Here is a 22,051-nt window from a genome sequence, read left to right as displayed (position 1 = left end):
TACTAATAGTGCCCGCACATTGTCCTAATTAGCTTGGACTACCGGATCATCGCAATACACATGTTTTAACCAAGTGTCACAATGGGGTACCTCCATGCTGCCTGTACAAAGGTCTAAGAAGAAAGCTCGCAGTTTGGATTTCTCGCTTTTGATTATTCTCAACTTAGACATCCATACCGGGACAACATGGACAACAGATAATGGACTCCTCTTTAATGCATAAGCATGTAGCAACAATTACTATTCTCATAAGAGATTGAGGATATATGTCCAAAACTGAAACTTCCACCATGATTCATGGCTTTAGTTAGCGGCACAATGTTCTTCTCTAAGAATATGCATGCTCTAACCATAAAGTGGTAGATCGCCTTTACTTCAGACAAGACGGACATGCATAGCAACTCACATGATATTCAATAAAAGATTAATTGATGGCGTCCCCAGAAACATGGTTATCGCACAACAAGCAACTTAATAAGAGATAAAGTGCATAAGTACATATTCAATACCACAATAGTTTTTAAGCTTTTTGTCCCATGAGCTATATATTGTAAAGGTAAAGAATGGAAATTTTAAAGGTAGCACTCAAGCAATTTACTTTGGAATGGCGGAGAAATACCATGTGGTAGGTAGGTATGGTGGATACAAATGGCATAGTGGTTGGCTCAAGGATTTTGGATGCATGAGAAGTATTCCCTCTCGATACAAGGTTTAGGCTAGCAAGGTTATTTGAAACAAACACAAGGATGAAACGGTACAGCAAAACTCACATAAAAGACATATTGTAAACATTATAAGACTCTATACCGTCTTCCTTGTTGTTCAAACTCAATACTAGAAATTATCTAGACCTTAGAGAGACCAAACATGCAAATCAGATTTTAGCATGCTCTATGTATTTCTTCATTAATAGGTGCAAAGTATATGATGCAAGAGCTTAAACGTGAGCACAACAATTGCCAAGTATCACATTATTCAAGATATTATACCAATTACCACATATATCATTTTCCAATTCCAACCATATAACAATTTAACGAAGAAGAAACTTTCTCCATGAATACTATGAGTAAAGCCTAAGGACATATTTGTCCATATGCAACAGCGGGGCGTGTCTCTCTTCCATACAATGAATGCTAGGATCCAACTTTATTCAAACAAAACAAAAACAAAAACAAACAGACGCTCCAAGCAAAGTACATAAGATGTGACGGAATAAAAATATAGTTTCAGGGGAGGAACCTGATAATGTTGTCGATGAAGAAGGGGATGCCTTGGGCATCCCCAAGCTTAGACGCTTGAGTCTTCTTGATATATGCAGGGGTGAACCACCGGGGCATCCCCAAGCTTAGAGCTTTCACTCTCCTTGATCATGTTGTATCATCCTCCTCTCTTGATCCTTGAAAACTTCCTCCACACCAAACTCAAAGCAACTCGTTAGAGGGTTAGTGCACAATTAAAATTCACATATTCAGAGGTGACACAATCATTCTTTATACTTCTGGACATTGCACAAAGATACTGAAAGTCAATGGAATAAAGAGATACATCTAACATAGCAAAACAGGCAATGCAAAATAAAAGGCAGAATCTGTCAAAACAGAAGAGTTCGTAAAGACGAATTTTTATCAGGCACCAGACTTGCTCAAATGAAAAAACTTAAAACTAATGAAAGTTGCGTACATATCTGAGGATCACTCACGTAAATTAGCATAATTTTCTGAGTTTCCTACAGAGAATTAGACCCAGATTCGTGACAGCAAAGAAAACTGTTTCTGCGCAGTAATCCAAATCTAGTATCATACTTCTATTAGAGACTTTACTTGGCACAACAATGCAATAAAACTAAGATAAGGAGAGGTTGCTACAGTAGTAAACAACTTCCAAGACTCAAATATAAAACAAAAGTACTGTAGTAAAAACATGGGTTGTCTCCCATAAGCGCTTTTCTTTAACGCCTTTCAGCTAGGCGCAGAAAGTGTGTATCAAGTATTATCGAGAGATGAAGCATCAACATCATAATTTGTTCTAATAATAGAATCAAAAGGTAACTTCATTCTCTTTCTAGGGAAGTGTTCCATACCTTTCTTGAGAGGAAATTGATATTTAATATTACCTTCCTTCATATCAATGATAGCACCAACAGTTCGAAGAAAAGGTCTTCCCAATATAATGGGACAAGATGCATTGCATTCAATATCCAAGACAACAAAATCAACGGGGACAAGGTTATTGTTAACGGTAATGCGAACATTATCAACTCTCCCCAAAGGTTTCTTTATAGCATTATCAACAAGATTAACATCCAAATAACAATTTTTCAATGGTGGCAAGTCAAGCATATCATAAATTTTCTTAGGCATAACAGAAATACTTGCACCAAGATCACATAAAGCATTACAACCAAAGTCATTGACCTTCATCTTAATGATGGGCTCCCAACCATCCTCTAGCTTCCTAGGAATAGAAGTTTCGCGTTCTAATTTCTCTTCTCTAGCTTTTATGAGAGCATTTGTAATATGTTTCGTGAAAGCCAAATTTATAGCACTAGCATTAGGACTCTTAGCAAGTTTTTGTAAGAACTTTATAACTTCAGAGATATGACAATCATCAAAATCTAAACCATTATGATCTAAAGCAATGGGATCATTGTCCCCAATGTTGGAAAAAATTTCAGCAGTTTTATCACAGGCAGTTTCAGCAGTTTTAGCAGTTTCAGGCAGTTTTGCTCGCTTTGCATTAGGAGTAGAAACATTGCCAACACCAATTATTTTACCATTGATAGTAGGAGGTGCAGCAACATGTGGAGCATTAGCATTACTAGTGGTGGTAATAGTCCAAACTTTAGCTACATTATTCTCTTTAGTTAGTTTTTCATTTTCTTCTCTTTCCCACCTAGCATGCAGTTCAGCCATTAATCTTATATTCTCATTAATTCTAACTTGGATGGCATTTGCTGTAGTAACAATTTTATTTTCATTATCCCTATTAGGCATATCTACTATATTAAAGGGCAACCAACTTCTTTTTTCTCACAATTTTGGGCCTCTTTTTGAGTTTACCTCATGATGACACGTATGCCAATTTGTAGATCATTTACCTAGTGGTTCTCGTGTGTGCAGTATTGGTGCCTTATAGGAATTTTCCAGGACGTTTTTCTTCTATTCTGTGATCTGCTTTTGCGTTGTTTGGGTGGCTTTAGCTGTGAGGCTGGTGATTGGTCCCACAGATCTCAGGTTTGGTCGTTTCTGGTCCTAGACTCGTGGTGGGTCTAGACCTGGTCGTGCTAGGTTTTAGTGGCCGACAACTGATTTATTTGCTACGTGCAGTGCCGTGGAGATTGTTGATCGGTGCACGATACCCTAGGTTTCTGTCTCTCTTCCCTTAAAATTGGCTTCGTACGCAGTCTCCTACAGACGGTCCTCCCGGCGACTTCAGCGAGCAGCCGCCGCCGCCGTTTCATCTGGGGAGAGCAGTGGAGAGGAAGGAGCCGGGAGTGTCTTCAACGACACCAAGACATCAGCGCCGGCTCGGCCATCCATCACCCGTGGCGGATATGCACTTCCACCGGCCTTCCCCGCCCCCACATGACCTCCTCCCTCCTTGATGCTCCCTGCCCGAGCTCTCCTCGGCCGCGAGCTCCCCTTGCCGAGATCCTTCGCGTCCGGCGGCGATGGAGGATGCCCCTGCCCGCGTTCGAGCCGCCCACGGCCGCGGCAAGCAGCTTCCACCCTTGCGTGAAGAGTGCCTGGAGCCGCGTGCCCGCGTGGCGCGGCGGTCGGATATGCTGGGAGCGGCGCGGAGGCGATCGACATGGACGGCCTCGACTACATAGTTCCGGCACACGAGGAAGGTGGCGAGGAGCGCGTTGAGGAGACTGCGCGGGTCGACCGCACGAACTCGGCGTCCAGCGACGGGGCATACCGGGGGTGTTCCGGGACAGAAGAGGGAGCGCCGGTCGTGGTAGGGCTCCCACGAGAGATCCCCGTCGCTGGCGAGCATGGGAGGGCTGCGAGGAGGCATCCCCCACCGGCGACGACAGGGGGGAATAAAAGACGCGTAGCCTTGCCTGGTCGACGAACTCACTGGTACAGTGGCTCATCCATCCAGCAAATTATTGTGGACTAGATCAGGAACTGCCAGTTTGCAATTTTTTTGTGTTGTTTAATACCTGTTTTACATAGCAGAGTATCATGGCCGGCAAGATCATGCTGGTGATGACCACGAGATGGAGAAGGGGAATCGGAAGCTCAAGGCAGCATTGGACGCAATGACAAGAGAGATCGAACCATTGCGTAATTGGAGGATCTGGGGAAGGTAGCTAAGCTTATCCCATTTCTTACTTGAACTCTTAGTACACGTTTCTGATGAACTTTTACCTGAACTTTGCAAATGATGAATCCTACAATGGAAACAGTGTAGTGAATGGTGCTGAACTCCTAAGTGGATTTTCTCAAATATTGATAATTCAGTACTATATTTGAAAGACACAACTATAATCACACATTATATGCACAAGGAGTAGTTACACACATAAAAAGATGGCATGAAAGTCTTGCAAGCTGCTGTTGTTTATAAGTAAAGTATGTGGTGAAAATCATTTCAACTTTCAGAACATATGTTTCAGTTGTGTTGAATTGATCTGTAGTTCCATGAAGTGATGGATTTTGTGTCGTTCTTTCTCTCAATTAAAATTGTTAATTCTAGGAGATTTCAGGTTCTCGAGCCATGGAACGATGATATGTTCCAAGGAGCACACACAAACAGGTTCAAGACGGCCGGGTGTGACATTTCCATGGCTCGGTCGAGGAAGGATCTGTCGGAAAGCATGTGTCCATCAAGAACATTCATATCATTGTTATTGCCGTGTCATAGGCAAGTCCAATTTCTAGCTTTCTTTGCAGCTAGCCATTTCTGCTACAGATTTTCTGTTTACATTTGCTTTATTTCAAGACAAGTTACATATTTTCCATCGAACATAGGCTAATTGATATCACAGTGAAGGCTAGATAGATCACCTCTAGATATATCAATTTTAAAAAATATGATATGAACTTTTCATTGGCCATTACTCAAGGTTAATTTTTTTCATAATTCATGTACATCGTTTTGCCCTGCAGAAATAAATGTTGCAGACTGTTCATTCATCTCCTAGGCCACTGTTGATTCATGACATACTTTACTTGATATTTTACTTCTCGAAAACTGGCAATCTTGACTTTTAGTGGTTATCATCCATAATAGGTTACCAGAAGCATTGAGAAGGAGCTACAGTGGCCGCAAGATTTCCATATTTTGTTTGGAAGTTTCTATAAATTTCATTCTCCCCACCTTCCAAATCCATGTGGGGTCAAGTAACACAAGAAAAGTGTAGATTGCATTGCAGCATGTGAGTTTTGTGCATATAGTTCTCCGCAAGGAAGCCAGTGGTGGTGGCATGGTATTGCAGAGAGGTCAATTTTTTTCATTTGAATTTACACGCGCTCCTTCTGATCATGTTGTTTTTTTCTAATTTCCTATGGTATGATGAAGGTATTATGTTGGCATTCCAAAGGCACTGCAAAGGAAGGGAAGAACAAGAAATATGGGAAAAAATGGCAATGGTATTTTAATACATAAGTTGCGCACTCATAATGTATAGTCCAGGAACATTTTTTTTTATCTCCCCTCAAATTTGTTATGCTCTTTGTTATTTGTCTCATTTTTTCTGTAATTAAATATTGTCAGCATAGTCTATAGAACTATGTTTACTTATCTTGCGAAAAAAATGTAAGTTCTCTCTGAATTGTCAAGCACGCATGAAGAAAGCATATTATCACCTTCGTTGTGGCAAGTGGATTTTTTGTTCTTAATTTTCCGATATTAAACTCTAGCTATGAACACCACACAGAGAACACCTAGGCATAGAAATTTATCACTTGCGTGCTACTACTAAGAACCCAGTCCTTTTTTTAGATCTCTAAATTGTATTTACGTTGTCTTGTAGTAATTCAGTTTATAGTGTACTTGCAAAGTCATGATTAAAAAATATTTAATTATTTTTCAAACTGTTTGGACACCTAGCACAATTGCTCTTGCATTTATTACTTCAGTTTGGCCGAGATAATGTCATATGTGCATGTGTTCTGAAATAATTTAAACCGGTTGTTGGTATAAATGCATTGTGCCTTGTGTAAGAATTCTGCGCTATGATCATTAACTGGTTGATGATCTGACGAGTGTGGGAAATATAAAAGTTGTTCTATAACATGATGATTAGATCCTGGCCAATATAAAAGCAGGTAAACTTTCCGAACACTTCACCTTCTAAATTTCTTCTTTCTTTACCATTTCTCAGAAATTTACTTCAAACATATAGTTATGAGCTAGGAATTTGGTTTTGTAGCCTGACCAATAATTGATGAAACTATGGCTTAATAATATTTTCCTCAAACATTTAGGACCATAGAGGCACCATGCCGAAGTAAGTGTTCTAAATGATATATATTCTTAGAAATTTATTTCAAGCATGCAGTTACCAGGAATTTGATGTCCTAGCCTGACAGGTAGTAAATTGAAACTATGGCTCAACAAGATCCACCCATTGGATCGAAGCGCCATATATTCTTGGGCAGGTGCCTATTCACTACATCTCATGTGTTTTGCAGGCAATAATCAGTGAATTGAGTGTACCTAAGGATAACGACCAGAACCTATCGATAGTTCTGATGGGTATATCTTAACTTTCTGCTTAGAATCATATTTTCAATGGGACTGCTCCATACAACATTAAGGAGCATGGCTGCCAGGTCAAACTTCAGTTATTATATATGCTTCAGAGAGTAGTTGAGGGTGAAATTATCAGAGATACAGACAAGAGCTTCTTTTAATTCGGTCTTTAGTTTTGTTCACTGCAGATTTGCTCTGCTGAATTTCGCTCTTTCATTTGATAGAACATATGCTCTCTCTGCAATATACAGACTATGTTTGTTCATTTATCTTAAGAGTAGAATTACTCCTTAATTCTGACCAATATTTTAGCATGTAATCCACTTGCATCATGAATGCCTAATCGAATGCTCTTTTCCCTCTTAAATCCGCATACTGTATTACTGATTTACAAGTTCAGCTCTCCCAGTGCCACTGTGTCTCATATTTATGGGTACTCTCTCTACCTTTGGGTGCAACATAGAGTGGTATTACTCTTCGGTATTTCAGTGACGATAATGGCATATGTTCCCATAAATACATCACTTTCACACATCTGCTGTCTTCTTGCTTTCACTTGACTGTTCTGCATTGTTGTCATTTTTTAATTCCCATAATTGTTGGATTTTGTAAATGATGCCATTATCATTTGGGATAGTTAGCTGACGATTACCGATCAGTACTTTCCAGAGATAGTTCCCTGAAAAATAGTCGGTTATTTCCAGCAATCAATGCATGGAGTTCACATGTTAAAACATGGATACCTAATAGTCGGTTATTTCTCAGTTGACGCAATCGACCATCTACCAATATGAGTATGTCATCTCACCTAAGGCCTTGTTTGGAAGGCCGGTTTTCAGGTGGAATTCAGTGTATATTCCCAGCCGAACCAAATACACCCAGACACACGCTCCGAGCCGTTTGGCAGCCCGGTTTTAGGTGGGCTGAAACTCTGAAAACCCCACAAAACCCGTCGGGTAGAAGTGTATATGAAACGCTTGTGGCACCTCGCGTTTTTTTCTCTCCTCAACGCGTTGGACGCGGCACTGGCGACGTAGCAAAGCGTTAACGCTTGACGTTCCTCACAAACTATTTAGCTGTACTCAGTCCAAGTTCAAGCAGGCCGCTCCTTCCTCCTTCTGTTGATTGGTGTTTGATTACTTGTCTGATGCATTAGTTTGATCGATTCCTAGATCTTATTCTGGACTACTCTATTTCTGATTCTTTGGCTGGTTGATGCGTATATGGTCAAGGTGTTGGATGGTTCTTGTCCTCATACATTGCTAGCTGATTTATTTACTTGGTTGTTTTCAGACTTTACAAGTCGTTAGCATTAACAATTTTTTATCCTAGGAAGATACACGACATACTGTACAAGAACTTGAGAAATTTGTTGTTACTGCGGGCTTAGCTCTACCCTTCTATGTGGAATAATTTTCCCTGCTTGCCAAACACATGAATCAACGAAGAGTATTTGTGAGGGAGAGGGTTGTGGTGTAACAGAGTGTTTTGGGTGACAAGAGTGTTTTCACCCAAAACACTTGGAAAATTACTCTGAAATACTCTTAGATACACTTTTGCCAAACGAGGCCTAAGGAGATTTGCCATTTGCTTCAGAATGTCTGCCAATGTTTTGGTTTAGAAATTTGTGTATTTCAAGACATCTTTAACTTGCCTCACTATGTTGCTATGTCCTGGTAGGATGGCACTGCAGAGAGAGGCTCATATGGACGCTGGCCAACTTATGTAAGAAAAACGATTTTCTCATTCATATGTACACTGAATTCTTTATTCCCTTTGGTTATATCACCTCTAGAGGTGGAGTAATTTCTGTTGCGAGACCAAGCTATAGTGGCTCATGGCTATTATGTTGGGTCCAGCACCATTTGCTTACATATGCTACCTGTTCTTCTTGGAAAAATGTTATTTGAATAGGTTATAGTTGCACCATTTGCTTACATATGCTACCTCTTCTTCTTGGAGAAGTATTATTTGAATGGGTTATAGTTGTTCTGCCCAACGTATGCATGCTTATGATCTCACCATCGATTATTTTCTATTTATTAGGTTCATACATGTATTTTCCTTAAAAAGACATTCTCATTAATATTATTCCACTGTGTATCTTAGTTTTTCTAAGAGTGTTCTTTTCCAGAAGTTCAGATGATCAAGTGGTTTTCATGAACTGTTTCAAACGAGCTGCTCGGAAGGGTCCTCATAGATCAGGTGAAGCAAGAAATGGAAATCAGAAATCGCAAGACTATATGGAACATCAGGGTTATGGGAATGACTCTTAAAATGAGCCCGAGGGTTATCTCATATGGGAATGGCTCATAACATTCCAAGTGTTATTGAATTTTGGATGGGCTAAATAAGCAACGATTTCATATTGAGTCCCGGTGTATTTTTCCATAGTTGTGCATCTCATTTGGACTCTAGCTGCTGAATGTGCATTGCGTTATGTATTTTGCAAACTCTATTGCATGGTATCTTTATTTGCATCTGCTGACACGGTGAGATCAGCATTAGAAAAATCTAATATTCTTCATTGGACTAATTACACTGGCCAACGTGTATACACGTCAGCAGCATCTCCAAGGACGCCATATATACATCGAAAAGGAGGAGCCCAGGAATTGAAGGGGATGCTGTATGTCCATATCTTCTCTGGCCAACAACGGGCGTAGCAGGGTCGAGAGGAGCCATATGTGACGAACAAGGAGATCTTATTTAGCGAAAAGAGCAAGAACAAGCAGAACTTACCCTACAGGAATACAGGGTCCATGCCACCAGCTCCTCCGCTAAACGCACTATCCACATAGTAGAAGCCCATGAGTATTTACTAACCCACTCGAGGTTTTAGTTGATTCAGTTTATTATACATATTACAGTCTATATGATGTATTCATGTTTTCTTTCAAAAAAAAGATGTATTCATGTTATTGCGCATACTTCCATCAGTAAGGCACGCCGCGCCGATCATTGCTAGTAACTTTCAATTTCAAAAGATCAACATCAGCAGCAAGACTATCAACTTTAGAAGCAAGTATATCAATTTTCCCAAGCTTTTCTTCAACAGATTTGTTAAAAGCAGTTTGTGTACTAATAAATTCTTTAAGCATGGCTTCAAGTCCAGGGGGTGTATTCCTATTATTGTTGTAAGAATTCCCATAAGAATTACCATAGCCGTTGCCATTATTATAAGGATATGGCCTATAGTTGTTACTAGAATTGTTCCGGTAAGCATTGTTGTTGAAATTATTATTTTTAATGTAGTTTACATCAACATGTTCTTCTTGTGCAACCAATGAAGCTAACGGAACATTATTAGGATCAATATTTGTCCTATCATTAACAAGCATAGACATAATAGCATCAATCTTATCACTCAAGGAAGAGGTTTCTTCGGCAGAATTTACCTTCTTACCTTGTGGAGCTCTTTCCGTGTGCTATTCAGAGTAATTAATCATCATATTATCAAGAAGCTTTGTTGCTTCACCAAGAGTGATGGACATAAAGGTACCTCCAGCAGCTGAATCCAATAGGTTCCGCGAAGAAAAATTCAGTCCTGCATAAAAGGTTTGGATGATCATCCAAGTAGTCAGTCCATGGGTTGGGCAATTTTTAACCAAAGATTTCATTCTTTCCCATGCTTGTGCAACATGCTCAGTATCCAATTGTTTAAAATTCATTATGCTACTCCTCAAAGATATAATTTTAGCAGGGGGATAATATCTACCAATAAAAGCATCCTTGCATTTAGTCCATGAATCAATACTATTCTTAGGCAGGGATAGCAACCAATCTTTAGCTCTTCCTCTTAATGAGAAGGGGAACAATTTTAATTTTATTATGTCACCATCTACATCTTTATACTTTTTCATTTCACAAAGTTCAACAAAATTATTGAGATGGACAGCAGCATCATCAGAACTAACACCAGAAAATTGCTCTCTCATAACAAGATTCAGTAAAGCAGGTTTAATTTCAAAGAATTCTGCTGTGGTAGCAGGTGGAGCAATAGGTGTGCATAAGAAATCATTATTATTTGTGGTTGTGAAGTCACACAACTTAGTATTTTCAGGAGTACCCATTTTAGCAACAGTAAATAAAATAAACTAGATAAAAGTAAATGCAAGTAACTAAATTTTTTGTGTTTTTGATATAGAGTGCAAGACAGTAAATAAAGTAAAACTAGCAACTAATTTTTTGTGTTTTGATATAATGCAGCAAACAAAGTAGTAAATAAAATAAAGCAAGACAAAAACAAAGTAAAGAGGTTGGATTGTGAAGACTCCCCTTGCAGCGTGTCTTGATCTCCCCGGCAACGGCGCCAGAAAAACTGCTTGATGGCGTGTAACTCACACGTTCGTTGGGAACCCCAAGAGGAAGGTATGATGTCGTATAGCAGCAGGTTTTCCCTCAGTAAGAAACCAAGGTTTATCGAACCAGTAGGAGCCAAGAAGCACGTTGAAGGTTGATGGCGGCGAGATGTAGTGCGGCGCAACACCAGGGATTCCGGCGCCAACGTGGAACCTGCACAACACAACCAAAGTACTTTGCCCCAACGAAACAGTGAGGTTGTCAATCTCACCGGCTTGCTGTAACAAAGGATTAAATGTATAGTGTGGATGATGATTGTTTGCAGAAAACAGTAGAAACAGTATTGCAGTAGATTGTATTCGATGTAATAGAATGGACCGGGGTCCACAGTTCACTAGAGGTGTCTCTCCCATAAGAAATAGCATATTGGGTAAACAAATTACAGTTGGACAATTGACAAATAGAGAGGGCATGACAATGCACATACATGACATGATGAGTATTGTGAGATTTAATTGGGCATTACGAAAAAGTACATAGACCGCTATCCAGCATGCATCTATGCCTAAAAAGTCCACTTTCAGGTTATCATCCGAACCCCTTCCGGTATTAAGTTGCAAGCAACAGACAATTGCATTAAGTATGGTGCGTAATGTAATCAATAACTATATCCTCGAACATAGCATCAATGTTTTATCCCTAGTGGCAACAGCACATCCATAACCTTAGGGGTTCTTGCCACTCCCCCAGATTCACGGAGACATGAACCCACTATCGAGCATAAATACTCCCTCTTGGAGTTACAAGCATTAACTTGGCCAAAGCATCTACTAGTAACGGAGAGCATGCAAGATCATAAACAACACATAGACAATAGATTGATAATCAACATAACATAGTATTCTCTATTCATCGGATCCCAACAAACGCACATGTAGCTTTACAAATAGATGATCTTGATCATGATAGGCAGCTCACAAGATCAGACAATGATAGCACAATGAGGAGAAGACAACCATCTAGCTACTGCTATGGACCCATAGTCCAGGGGTGAACTACTCACACATCAATCCGGAGGCGACCATGGCGGTGTAGAGTCCTCCGGGAGATGATTCCCCTCTCCGGCAGGGTGCCGGAGGCGATCTCCTGAATCCCCCGAGATGGGATTGGCGACGGCGGCGTCTCAGTATGTTTTCTCGTATCGTGGCTCTCGGTACTGGGGGTTTCGCGACGAAGGCTATTTGTAGGCGGAAGGGCAGGTCAAGGGGCGTCACGAGGGGCCCACACCATAGGCCGGCGCGGCCAGGTCCTGGGCCGCGCCGCCCTGGTGTGTGGCCACCTCGTGGCCCCACTTCGTCTCTCCCTCGGACTTCTGGAAGCTTCGTCTGAAAATAGGAACCTGGGCTTTGATTTCGTCCAATTCCGAGAATATTTCCTTACTAGGATTTCTGAAACCAAAAACAGCAGAAAACAGCAACTGGCTCTTCGGCATCTCGTTAATAGGTTAGTGCCGGAAAATGCATAATAATGACATATAATGTGTATAAAACATGTGAGTATCATCATAAAAGTAGCATGGAACATAAGAAATTATAGATACGTTTGAGACGTATCACCCCTCTCCTCCAATCGAGTATCGGGTTAGTTTCGTCGACCATCTCATCCGCGGTCTCTCCACCCCCATTCATGATTTCCTCCGCGGCCTCCTCTTTGTCTATGGGGTGCAGCTGCATCAGCTAACCCCCAACTCCATCCTCCATGTCGCTATTTTCATCACCCTCTGCGAGTGCTTCCTCGAAGACCCTCCTAACTGGGCTCTGTGGAAGCGCATCTTCTGCCTCCGCCGCAATGGCTCCCACAACACTGCTTACAATATAGGCGGTGTTGTTATCTGCGTTCGCTCTGACGTCGAGTATTTTGACGTCAAATTCCCCGACTCCGTCCAAGGGTGGCGCAAAAGATGGCTCTATGTGCACGAAGAAAGCGCCAATTCCGTCGAGCACAACATAGCTCCTTTTGATGGAAGCGCCAAGATTCTTCACCGTCGTTCCTGGGACGCTGAAGCTACCGAAGAAGAAAAAATGGCGACAGAGGCCCTGATGTCCCGTATCCATGAGCTTCAGAACACCCGTGGCAAGGAATTTTCGGGCATCCAGATCACGACTTATTTCCTTAGGATTAGAGTGCAGCCTCTGTAGGCTCGCAAAAATCCCCTCTGGACTTATGCTGGCGAAAAAGATGCTAACAGGCTCTCCAAAGACCTTTCTGTAAAGGACTTGGAGAAGCTTATTCGAAGAATTTCGTCGCTCAGCAAGAAGGATCCTATTCCATCCTCTTGCCGCGTGGAGCCATATAGCGCCACCAATCCTCTCCCCTAGGTACTTTTTCCTCTTGTATTTTGTCCTCTCGACTTTTTTGTCTTCCCGGAATTTTTCTGTTTTGTCGGCTGCTTTTTTTTTACTAACACCCCTCCATAATTTCTCTTGTCGATATTTTTCTATAGAACCATCCAATCCTAGCTTCTCTTCCTCCTCTTCCTGAAGATGGAGAAGTCGAAGAACAGGCTGTTGTCACTGACGACAACCAGGCAACTTCTCACCCTGAGAGTGAAGTCGTAGGTTCTCATAAATCTGCGGCTTCCTCTGAAAAAGAAGATGAATCTGACGCCAGCGAGTCGACACATTCTCTTCCTTCCGCTGTTTCCCCAAGGAACAAAAGAAAGAGGCTTGAAGTTGTCGACACTGGCACATCCAAAGCCGGCACATCTCATGCCGAAGAAGTTGCTCCTACTGAAGAAAGGACAACTTTAAACCCTTATGAAGCTGCCCTTATCAGCTCGTAAGTTTTTCTTGTCACTTTTTTGCTCTCGAAATTTTTATCTATATTGTCTCTTTATACTGTAACCTATTTTTTGCAGTGATGAAGAGGAGGAAAATCCCCCCATTGACGTGACTGCTCGAACGAGCACGTCTCGTACTTTGGTTATCTCGGAGGCTCAACCTGATGGAGACGAAACCTCGACTCCTCGACAAGACACCGAGCTTACTGCTCCAGTCCTGAGCCCCCGTGCCTCTTCACCAAAAAGAGCTAGGGTTGAGCCAGTCGAAGAATCCACTCAATTAACTGGTGGTTTCACGACTCCTTCATTGAATGATGTAAGTTTTCCCTTTGTTCTTTTGTGTTACCTCTTTTTTGCTTGCTGATGTCGAACTTTTTCCACACTATATTTTATTTTTCTTTCTTTGGATCTCTCCAGCCTTTGATGAAGAAATTTTTCCGTCTCGGTACCCAATTCGTCGGGTACCGTGATCTTTCGAACAAACTTAAAGGTACTATCTTGCTATTTTTCGCTTGATTGAATGTTCTTCATCATAATTTTTGTCATGACAACTGTTACTGTCGATTGTTTTTGCAGCTGACCTTGCGGAAGCCAACAAACGTGCTGACGCTCTTGCTCTGAAATTGGAGCAAAGCGAAAAGGCTCGCAAGAAGGCTGAATCCAGCGCCGCCGTTGTTGAAGATCTTCGAAAAAGACTTCACGACGCAGAGACCTCTCTGAGTAACAACATTACTCAACAGACCACCCGAGAGAAAGTAATTATCTCTCGACTAGAGTCGCAGAGTCGACGTTTTGTCAGTGAGTGCTATAACTGTTTCTTTGTTCTTCGAGTACCATCCTGTCCTTAACGTGCCTTTTTTGACAAGCTATTTTTCCATCACCAGGGAGGACGCGTCAAGAGTACGAACTAGAACTCCCTGAAGGTGATCATCTTCTCGACGCGCTCTCCCTCCTCGAGATTCATGGAGATGAAGCACGCCAAGGCATTGATGATGCTGACTCGGGCCTTGCGAAGCTTTTTCCATATTTCTTCTCGAAGAAAGAAGAACCCAAGACTTTCGCTGAACTGGCCAAGTGCTTCAACGTTGAAGAAGATCTTGGACACAATCTTCGACAAGAAGGCTTGAAGGTTGGTGTTGAAGGCACCATTGCCTTGGTTGCTAGCAGCCAGCAAAACGTCGAATGGGCCAAGGTTGGCGACGTGCCGAAGATGGAGATGAAGACATGGCAATCTTTGATTAAGGCTGCTAAGCCGAACTCGAAGAAAATCCTTGCCTTCCTTGGATTCAAGCCAACTCCAGCTCCAAGTTCGTCGAAGCCGGAGGTCAAGTAGACCACTTTTCTTTTTTGTTCTGCTGTCCTTCTTTTGATGTTGTCGCCATGATAGTTTTGGCGACAACTTTACCACTTGTTCATTAGGAACTCTCCTTGTAATGGCTATTGTAAATATCTGATCTTATCAATGAAAAAACTATCTTGCCAAAGTTATTGATACCGAAGTTTTTTCTTTTCCAGTTATTTTTTGACAACTATACCGTGATGCCCCCGCCAACTGTCTTGCCTTCTGCGCCTTGCTCGAAAAAACCCTCTGCTGGCGAGTTTATCAAAAGTTCTTCGAGTACTGCACATACTGAAGATTTGAACGAACTTCGTCAACAGTTGCAGTCGATGAAAAAACAGGCTATCATAATAATGGAGCAATCTCGAAAATCCTCTGAAAAGGAAAAACTTGCTATTCAACAAGCTCAAGAAGCCATGGCATTGAAAGAAACTGCAGTTGTTGAGGCTACGCAAGCTGCCTCTCGAGAGAACTGCATGCTTGATTTGATGATTGAGGCAAGTCAAGATATGGCGGGTATGTCTCTCAACCTTATCCTTCTCCTTTTCCTTTGCTTGCTTCCTATTTTTAACTCGTATGCTGTCACCAAGTAGGTCCCTTTCTAGACGCTGATGCTGAAGATCAACGGGTTGACACAAGATCCAATTATCTTATTAACCTTGCACTTGAACATGGCGTCCTTTTTTGGGCTACCCCTGAACGCACCCGACAGATCGTCAGATTTCAAGATCGAGCCTGCCAAGTTCGTGAATTCCTTGACTTCTGTACCAAGACCTTGTCCATGATTTACAACTCCATGTTTCCTCGAAATGTTCAGCCTAAGACCCTTCCTGAGCTGATGGAAAAATTTGAGGACTCACACAAAATCCACGGTTTTGTGAGAGCTCAACTAGTAGCTGTCGCCATGTTTGGTCTTATCATGCTTCAGATATGCCACTCGAAACTTGACATGACCAAGGTTGTAGAGAAATTTCATGATAAGCTGAAGCGACGAAAGGCGGGTGTCGATAGAATTGATGCAAAAGTTACGCCTGTGGCCGAGGAAATAATTGGTGATCTTCTTCGGATGGATGCTGAATTTTTTGCAGATGGCCACTATGCCGATTTTCTGGGCGCCGCTCCCGAAGAAGCAAAAGTCACGCTTGACGATATATTGAAGCACGACTAATTATATTTCTTCAGTAGATAACTTTCTTTGTCGAAAAGAACTGTAGCTATATTGCAGAACAAAGTCATATATATATATTTTTTAGCCCCCGAGTGTTTCGGTGGCGATTTTCTGTATTGTACTTGCGAGGTTCAACCAAGGCGAAAATTTTCTATATTGTGTTTGCGGGTACTAGCCCCCGAGCTTTTTTGTTGATCACTATTTTGTATCTTTATTGTCTTGCGAGGTATTTTATACCAAGGCAGAACTATCTTTTTGTACTTTTTGGAGAACTATATTATAATTTGTCGGGTTTGAGCCCCCGAGCGTGTCGAAGAAAAAGATGTATGTCATCAATATCTTTACTATATTGCAGCACCGCGAGCCCTCCTCATTAAAAACCTTTCCAGCCCCACTCGGTGCCCTGAAAAGGAAAAGACTGCGTCTGAAAGCTCGCGGGCGTTTCAGTACATTGTATTTTTACAAAGGAGGATCTATATTTCGACTCTAGGCGTAGAACCGCCTGAGTTGCGCCACGTTCCAGGGGTTTTTCTCGGGAACCCCGGTCTTCTTGTCTTTTATCCTGTACGCTCCTCCTTCGATTACTTCTGTGACGATGTAAGGGCCAAGCCATGGCGACTCGAATTTCTCATGACTTTTTTGCGTGAGCCGAAGAACTAAGTCTCCCACCTGGAAGGATCTTGGTCGCAAACGTCGACTGTGGTAGTTCTTCAAATCCTGCTGATACTTGGTGACCCGTGATAACACTTCATCTCGAGTTTCATCAAGTGCATCGACATCATCCTCCAGTGCTTTCCTCGAAGTTTCTTCATCGTATTCCGTGACTCGTGGAGAATCGTGCTCTATTTCGATTGGTAGTACTGCTTCAGCTCCATGGACCAGGAAAAACAGAGTTTCTTGTGTCGCTGTATTTGGCGTTGTTCGTATACTCCATAACACACTGGGCAACCCCTCTGGCCAAGTGTGTCGAGCTTTTTCCAGTGGTGCTAATAAGCGCTTCTTGATGCCATTGCAGATGATGCCGTTGGCTTTCTCGACTTGGCCATTGGTTTGCGGGTGCGCAACCGATGCAAAGTGTAGTTTGATGCCTACTTCTGCACAATAGTCCTTGAATTCATTGGATGTGAAGTTACTACCATTGTCTGTTACGATGTTGTGAGGTACCCCAAACCTGAAGATGATACTTTTTACGAATTTGATGGCAGACGCTCCGTCCGGTGAATTTATCGGCTTTGCTTCTATCCATTTTGTAAATTTGTCGACAGCGACGAGCATATACTCGTATCCTCCTGGCGAAGCTTTGTGTAGTTTTCCCACCATGTCGAGACCCCACTGAGCGAAGGGCCAAGACAACGGTATTGGCATCAGCTCTGTTGCCGGAGAGTGAGGTTTTGCCACAAATCTCTGGCACGCGTCACAAGTACGAACTATTTCTTTCGCATCTTCGATTGCTGTTAGCCAATAAAACCCTGCTCTGAAAACCTTGGCTGCTATAGCTCGACTGCTTGCGTGATGACCACAGATTCCTTCGTATACGTCCTTCAAGATCATCCTTCCTTCTTCGGGTGTGACGCACCTTTGTAGCACTCCCAAAATACTTCGTTTGTATAACTCCCTTTTGACTATAGTAAATGCTTTAGATCGTCTAATAACTCGCCTTGCTTCAACTGGATAGTCGGGTATCTCTTTCCTTAGAATGTATGATATGTACACCTGCATCCAAGGTATTTGCACCATCATAACCAGGTCCTGTTCCTCTTCTTTTTCTTGTACCTCTTTTGTAGCCCCCGAGGGTTTCTTTTCCTTCTTCTTTGGTTTCTTCGACTTCGTAGATCTCTCAGCTATCTCTTCCCAAAATACTCCTGGTGGAATTGCGAGACATTGCGACCCGATGTTTGCGAGAACATCGGCTTCATCATTGCTCAGTCTGCTGATGTGATTTACTTCGCATCCATCAAACAACTTCTCGAGCTCGTTGTATACTTCCTTGTATGCTATCATACTATCGTTGACTGCATCACATTGATTCATGACTTGCTGAGCCACTAACTGCGAGTCACCGAAGATTTTTAGTCGAGTTGCGCCACAAGCCTTCGCCATCTTTGTATGAGAGCTTCATATTCTGCCTCGTTGTTAGATGCGTTTGGGAACGTCATCCTCAAGACATACTTCAGCTTGTCACCTTCAGGTGATATTAGTATCACGCCTGCTCCAGCTCCTTCCAGTCTCTTGGACCCGTCGAAGTTCATAGTCCAAGTTCTCGATAAATCCGGTGGTCCTGTATTTTGCAATTCCATCCACTCTGCGATGAAGTCTGGTAGGATCTGCGACTTTATTGCTTTTCTTTTTTCATACGTGATGTCCCGAGGGGAAAGCTCTATTCCCCAAAGGGAGACACGACCCGTAGCTTCTGGATTGTTTAGTATATTGGACAAGGGCGCCTTGATACGTCCAAAACGTATCTACTTTCCCGAACACTTTTGCTATTGTTTTGCCTCTAATTTGTGTATTTTGGATGCAACTAACACGGACTAACGCTGTTTTCAGCAGAACTATTCTGGTGTCTCGTTTTTGTGTAGAAATCCAACTTTCAGGAAAATTCTCGGAATTTATGCGAAAGTTCATGTTTTTCCAGAAGACTTACGGAGCCAGAAGGGCAAGTCGGGAGGAGGCCCGAGGGCCCCACACCCTAGGGCGGCGCGGCCCAGGAGGGGGCGCGCGGCCCTAGCGTGTGGCCCCCTCGGCCGGCCTCCGACGCCCTCCTTTGGACTACTTAACGCCTTCGACCTAAAAACGCACGGGGAGAAGTCGAAGTCGCCAGAAACCCTCCAGAACGCCGCCACATCGCGAAACTCCGTCTCGGGGACCAGAAGTCTCTGTTCTGGCACTCCGCCGGGACGGGGAATTGGAGGAGATCATCGCCGCCATCACCACCAACGCCTCTCCATCGACCAGCAATGTTTCCCCCATCCATGTGTGAGTAATTCCCCCGCTGTAGGCTGAAGGGGATGGTAGGGATTGGATGAGATTGGTCATGTAATAGCATAAGATTGTTAGGGCATAGTGCCTAGTGTCCGTAATTGGTACTTTGATGATATTGTTGCAACTTGTTATGCTTAATGCTTGTCACTAGGGCCCGAGTCCCATGATCTCAGATCTGAACATGTTATTATTTCATCATGATATGCATTGTTTTATGATCTTACCTGCAAGTTGTATACACATGTCGCTGTCCGGAACCAAAGGCCCCGAAGTGACAGAAATCGGGACAACCGGAGGGGATGGCGGTGACGTGAGGATCACATGTGTTCACAGAGTGTTAATGCTTTGCTCCGGTACTCTATTAAAAGGAGTACCTTAATATCCAGTAGATTCCCTAGAGGCCCGGCTGCCACCGGCTGGTAGGATAAAAGATGTTGTGCAAGTTTCTCATTGCGAGCATGTACGACTATATACGGAACACATGCCTATGGATTGCTTTGTACTTGGACACCGTTTTATTATTATCTGCAAATGCCCTGCTTTGATTGTTACATGAGTTTCTCTCATCCATGCAACGCCCGTCATCCATCCCTGTGCCTACAGTATTTTAATCCTGTTGTTTACTATAATCACTACTGCTGTCTCTGTTACTCTGTTGCTGTTATTTCACTATTGCTACTGCTATAAACTGTTACTACTGATAAACTCTTGCGAGCAAGTCTGTTTCCAGGTGCAGCTGAATTGACAACTCCGCTGTTAAGGCTTTCAAGTATTCTTTGTCTCCCCTTGTGTCGAATCAATAAATTGGGTTTTACTTCCCGCGAAGACTGTTGCGATCCCCTATACTTGTGGGTTATCAAGACTATTTTCTGGCACCGTTGCCGGGGAGCATAGCTTTATTTGGAAGTTCACTTGGATTGATATTGTTCGCTGCAAATTCTCCATCATGGGTAAATCTCGCGATCCTAAAGTCGCCATATTACCATCCACTACAAGAAAAGGTACAACTCTGAGTACCTCTGCTGCTCTTGATTCACCATCTGTGATAAGTCAACTTGTTTCACCGCCGCAAGCTTCACTTGCTGGTACTTCGGCTGAATCTGAAAACTCTTATAATATTGATAATGTTTCTAATGTGCTTGATGATAGTGGTTCATTGGGATCTTTTCTAGATGCTACAATTGCTAGGTCTAGACAAATTGAAAATACTGAAACTCCTAATGCTGCTACACCTTTTAGTTCACCTGAGTCTGTTGATTATTCTAGTGATGATCCTGATGAGGATTATGTGGAGCTTAATGATGATTTTATTGATAAATGCAATTCTATTACTGATGCAAGTAAAATTAAAAAGTTTCTCGCACAACATACTGTTAGATATAAGCTATCTCCTGATCCTAAATTTGCACATCTCCTATAAACATTAAGGATAAAGATTATGATTTTTCTCTTGATCTATCTCATATAGCTATTGTTGAGAAAACACCCTTTTGTGGTACTGAAAAAGAAAGTGCTGTAGAACACATGATTGAACTTTCTTCTATGAGTAGCTTGTTTTCTGATGATGTCAAGATGCGTACTTATTTTGTCGCTAAATTTTTTCCTTTCTCATTAAAGGATGATGCTAAAACTTGGTATAATAATTTGCCTCCTGGTTCTATTAAAAGTCCAACTGATTTGCGTGATGTTTTCTTTCGAAAATACTTTCCTGCTAGTGCTCAACATATTGCTTTGCAGAGAATTTATAGATTTGACCAGGAAGATGGAGAGAAATTGCCTGAAGCTTGGGCAAGATTTTGTTCTCTTATCAGAGCTCGACCTGGACATGATTTAGAAAAGAATGATCTACTTGATATATTTTATAGTGGACTAACCATTGAGTCTAGGGCATATTTGGATAGTTGTGTTGGTTGTGTTTTCAGGAAAAGGACTCCAGACGAAGCTGAAGAATTATTGGCTAAAATAGGCCGGAATCATGATGATTGGTCTACACCTGAACCAACCCCGACACCAATATTGAAGAAGAGGGGTTTGATTAAATTAAATGATGAAGACATGAGGGAAGCCAAGAAGTCTCTTAAGGAGAAAGGTATTAAATCTGAAGATGTGAAAAACTTACCTCCCATAGAAGATATATGTGAGATAATTCCCCCTTCATCCATGATTGAGGTAAACTCCCTTCAACGCTTTACTAGGGAAGATATTCCGTATTCAAAACCTCCTGCTCAATGCTTAGATGAGTTTGATAATTATATTGTTAAGCAAGAAAATTTCAATATGAGAGTAGAGAATCATTTAATGGAAAATTCTCAAGCTATTAGTGAATTGCATGATATTGTGGAGAGAACCTCCAATGATGTTATGATGGTTGTTAAACATTTTCATATGATTCAAACTCAAATTGATCAACTCACTAAAGTGCAAAGTGACTTGTTAAAAAATAATTCTAAAGAGAAACATGCTTTTGAAGTAACAACTAGAGGCGGTGTTTCTACCCAGGATCCTCTATATCCTGAAGGGCACCCCAAAAGAGTTGAACAAGATTCTCAACGAACTAAAGAAATTAGTGCACCTTCAAAGAAAAAGAAGAAGAAACATAAAAATGTTGTAGAATCTTCTGAACCTGTTAATGATCCTAATAGTATTTCTATTTCTGATGCTGAAACTGAAAGTGGTAATGAACATGATAAAGATAATGATAAGAATGATGCTT

At 41.9% G+C, this 22,051-nt stretch overlaps 1 long non-coding RNA gene across 3 annotated transcripts; it reads left to right on the top strand.

The window, feature by feature from the left end:
• The first annotated feature begins 3,016 nt into the window (after window positions 1-3,016).
• LOC127308120 (uncharacterized) lies at window positions 3,017-9,570 on the top strand. Of its 3 annotated transcripts, XR_007856281.2 has the most exons (5): window positions 3,018-4,088; window positions 4,188-4,317; window positions 4,718-5,453; window positions 5,533-8,433; window positions 8,843-9,570. It is a non-coding gene; the product is annotated as an uncharacterized lncRNA (long non-coding RNA). The 3 variants fall into 3 exon arrangements; XR_007856282.2 differs by having other exon boundaries at window positions 3,017-4,088; window positions 4,708-8,433; XR_007856280.2 differs by having other exon boundaries at window positions 4,718-8,433.
• Window positions 9,571-22,051: the final 12,481 nt, after the last annotated feature.

This window comes from Lolium perenne, chromosome 6 (assembly GCF_019359855.2).
Source record: "Lolium perenne isolate Kyuss_39 chromosome 6, Kyuss_2.0, whole genome shotgun sequence".
NCBI lineage: Eukaryota > Viridiplantae > Streptophyta > Magnoliopsida > Poales > Poaceae > Lolium > Lolium perenne.
This window is presented reverse-complemented; position numbering and strand designations above follow the sequence as displayed.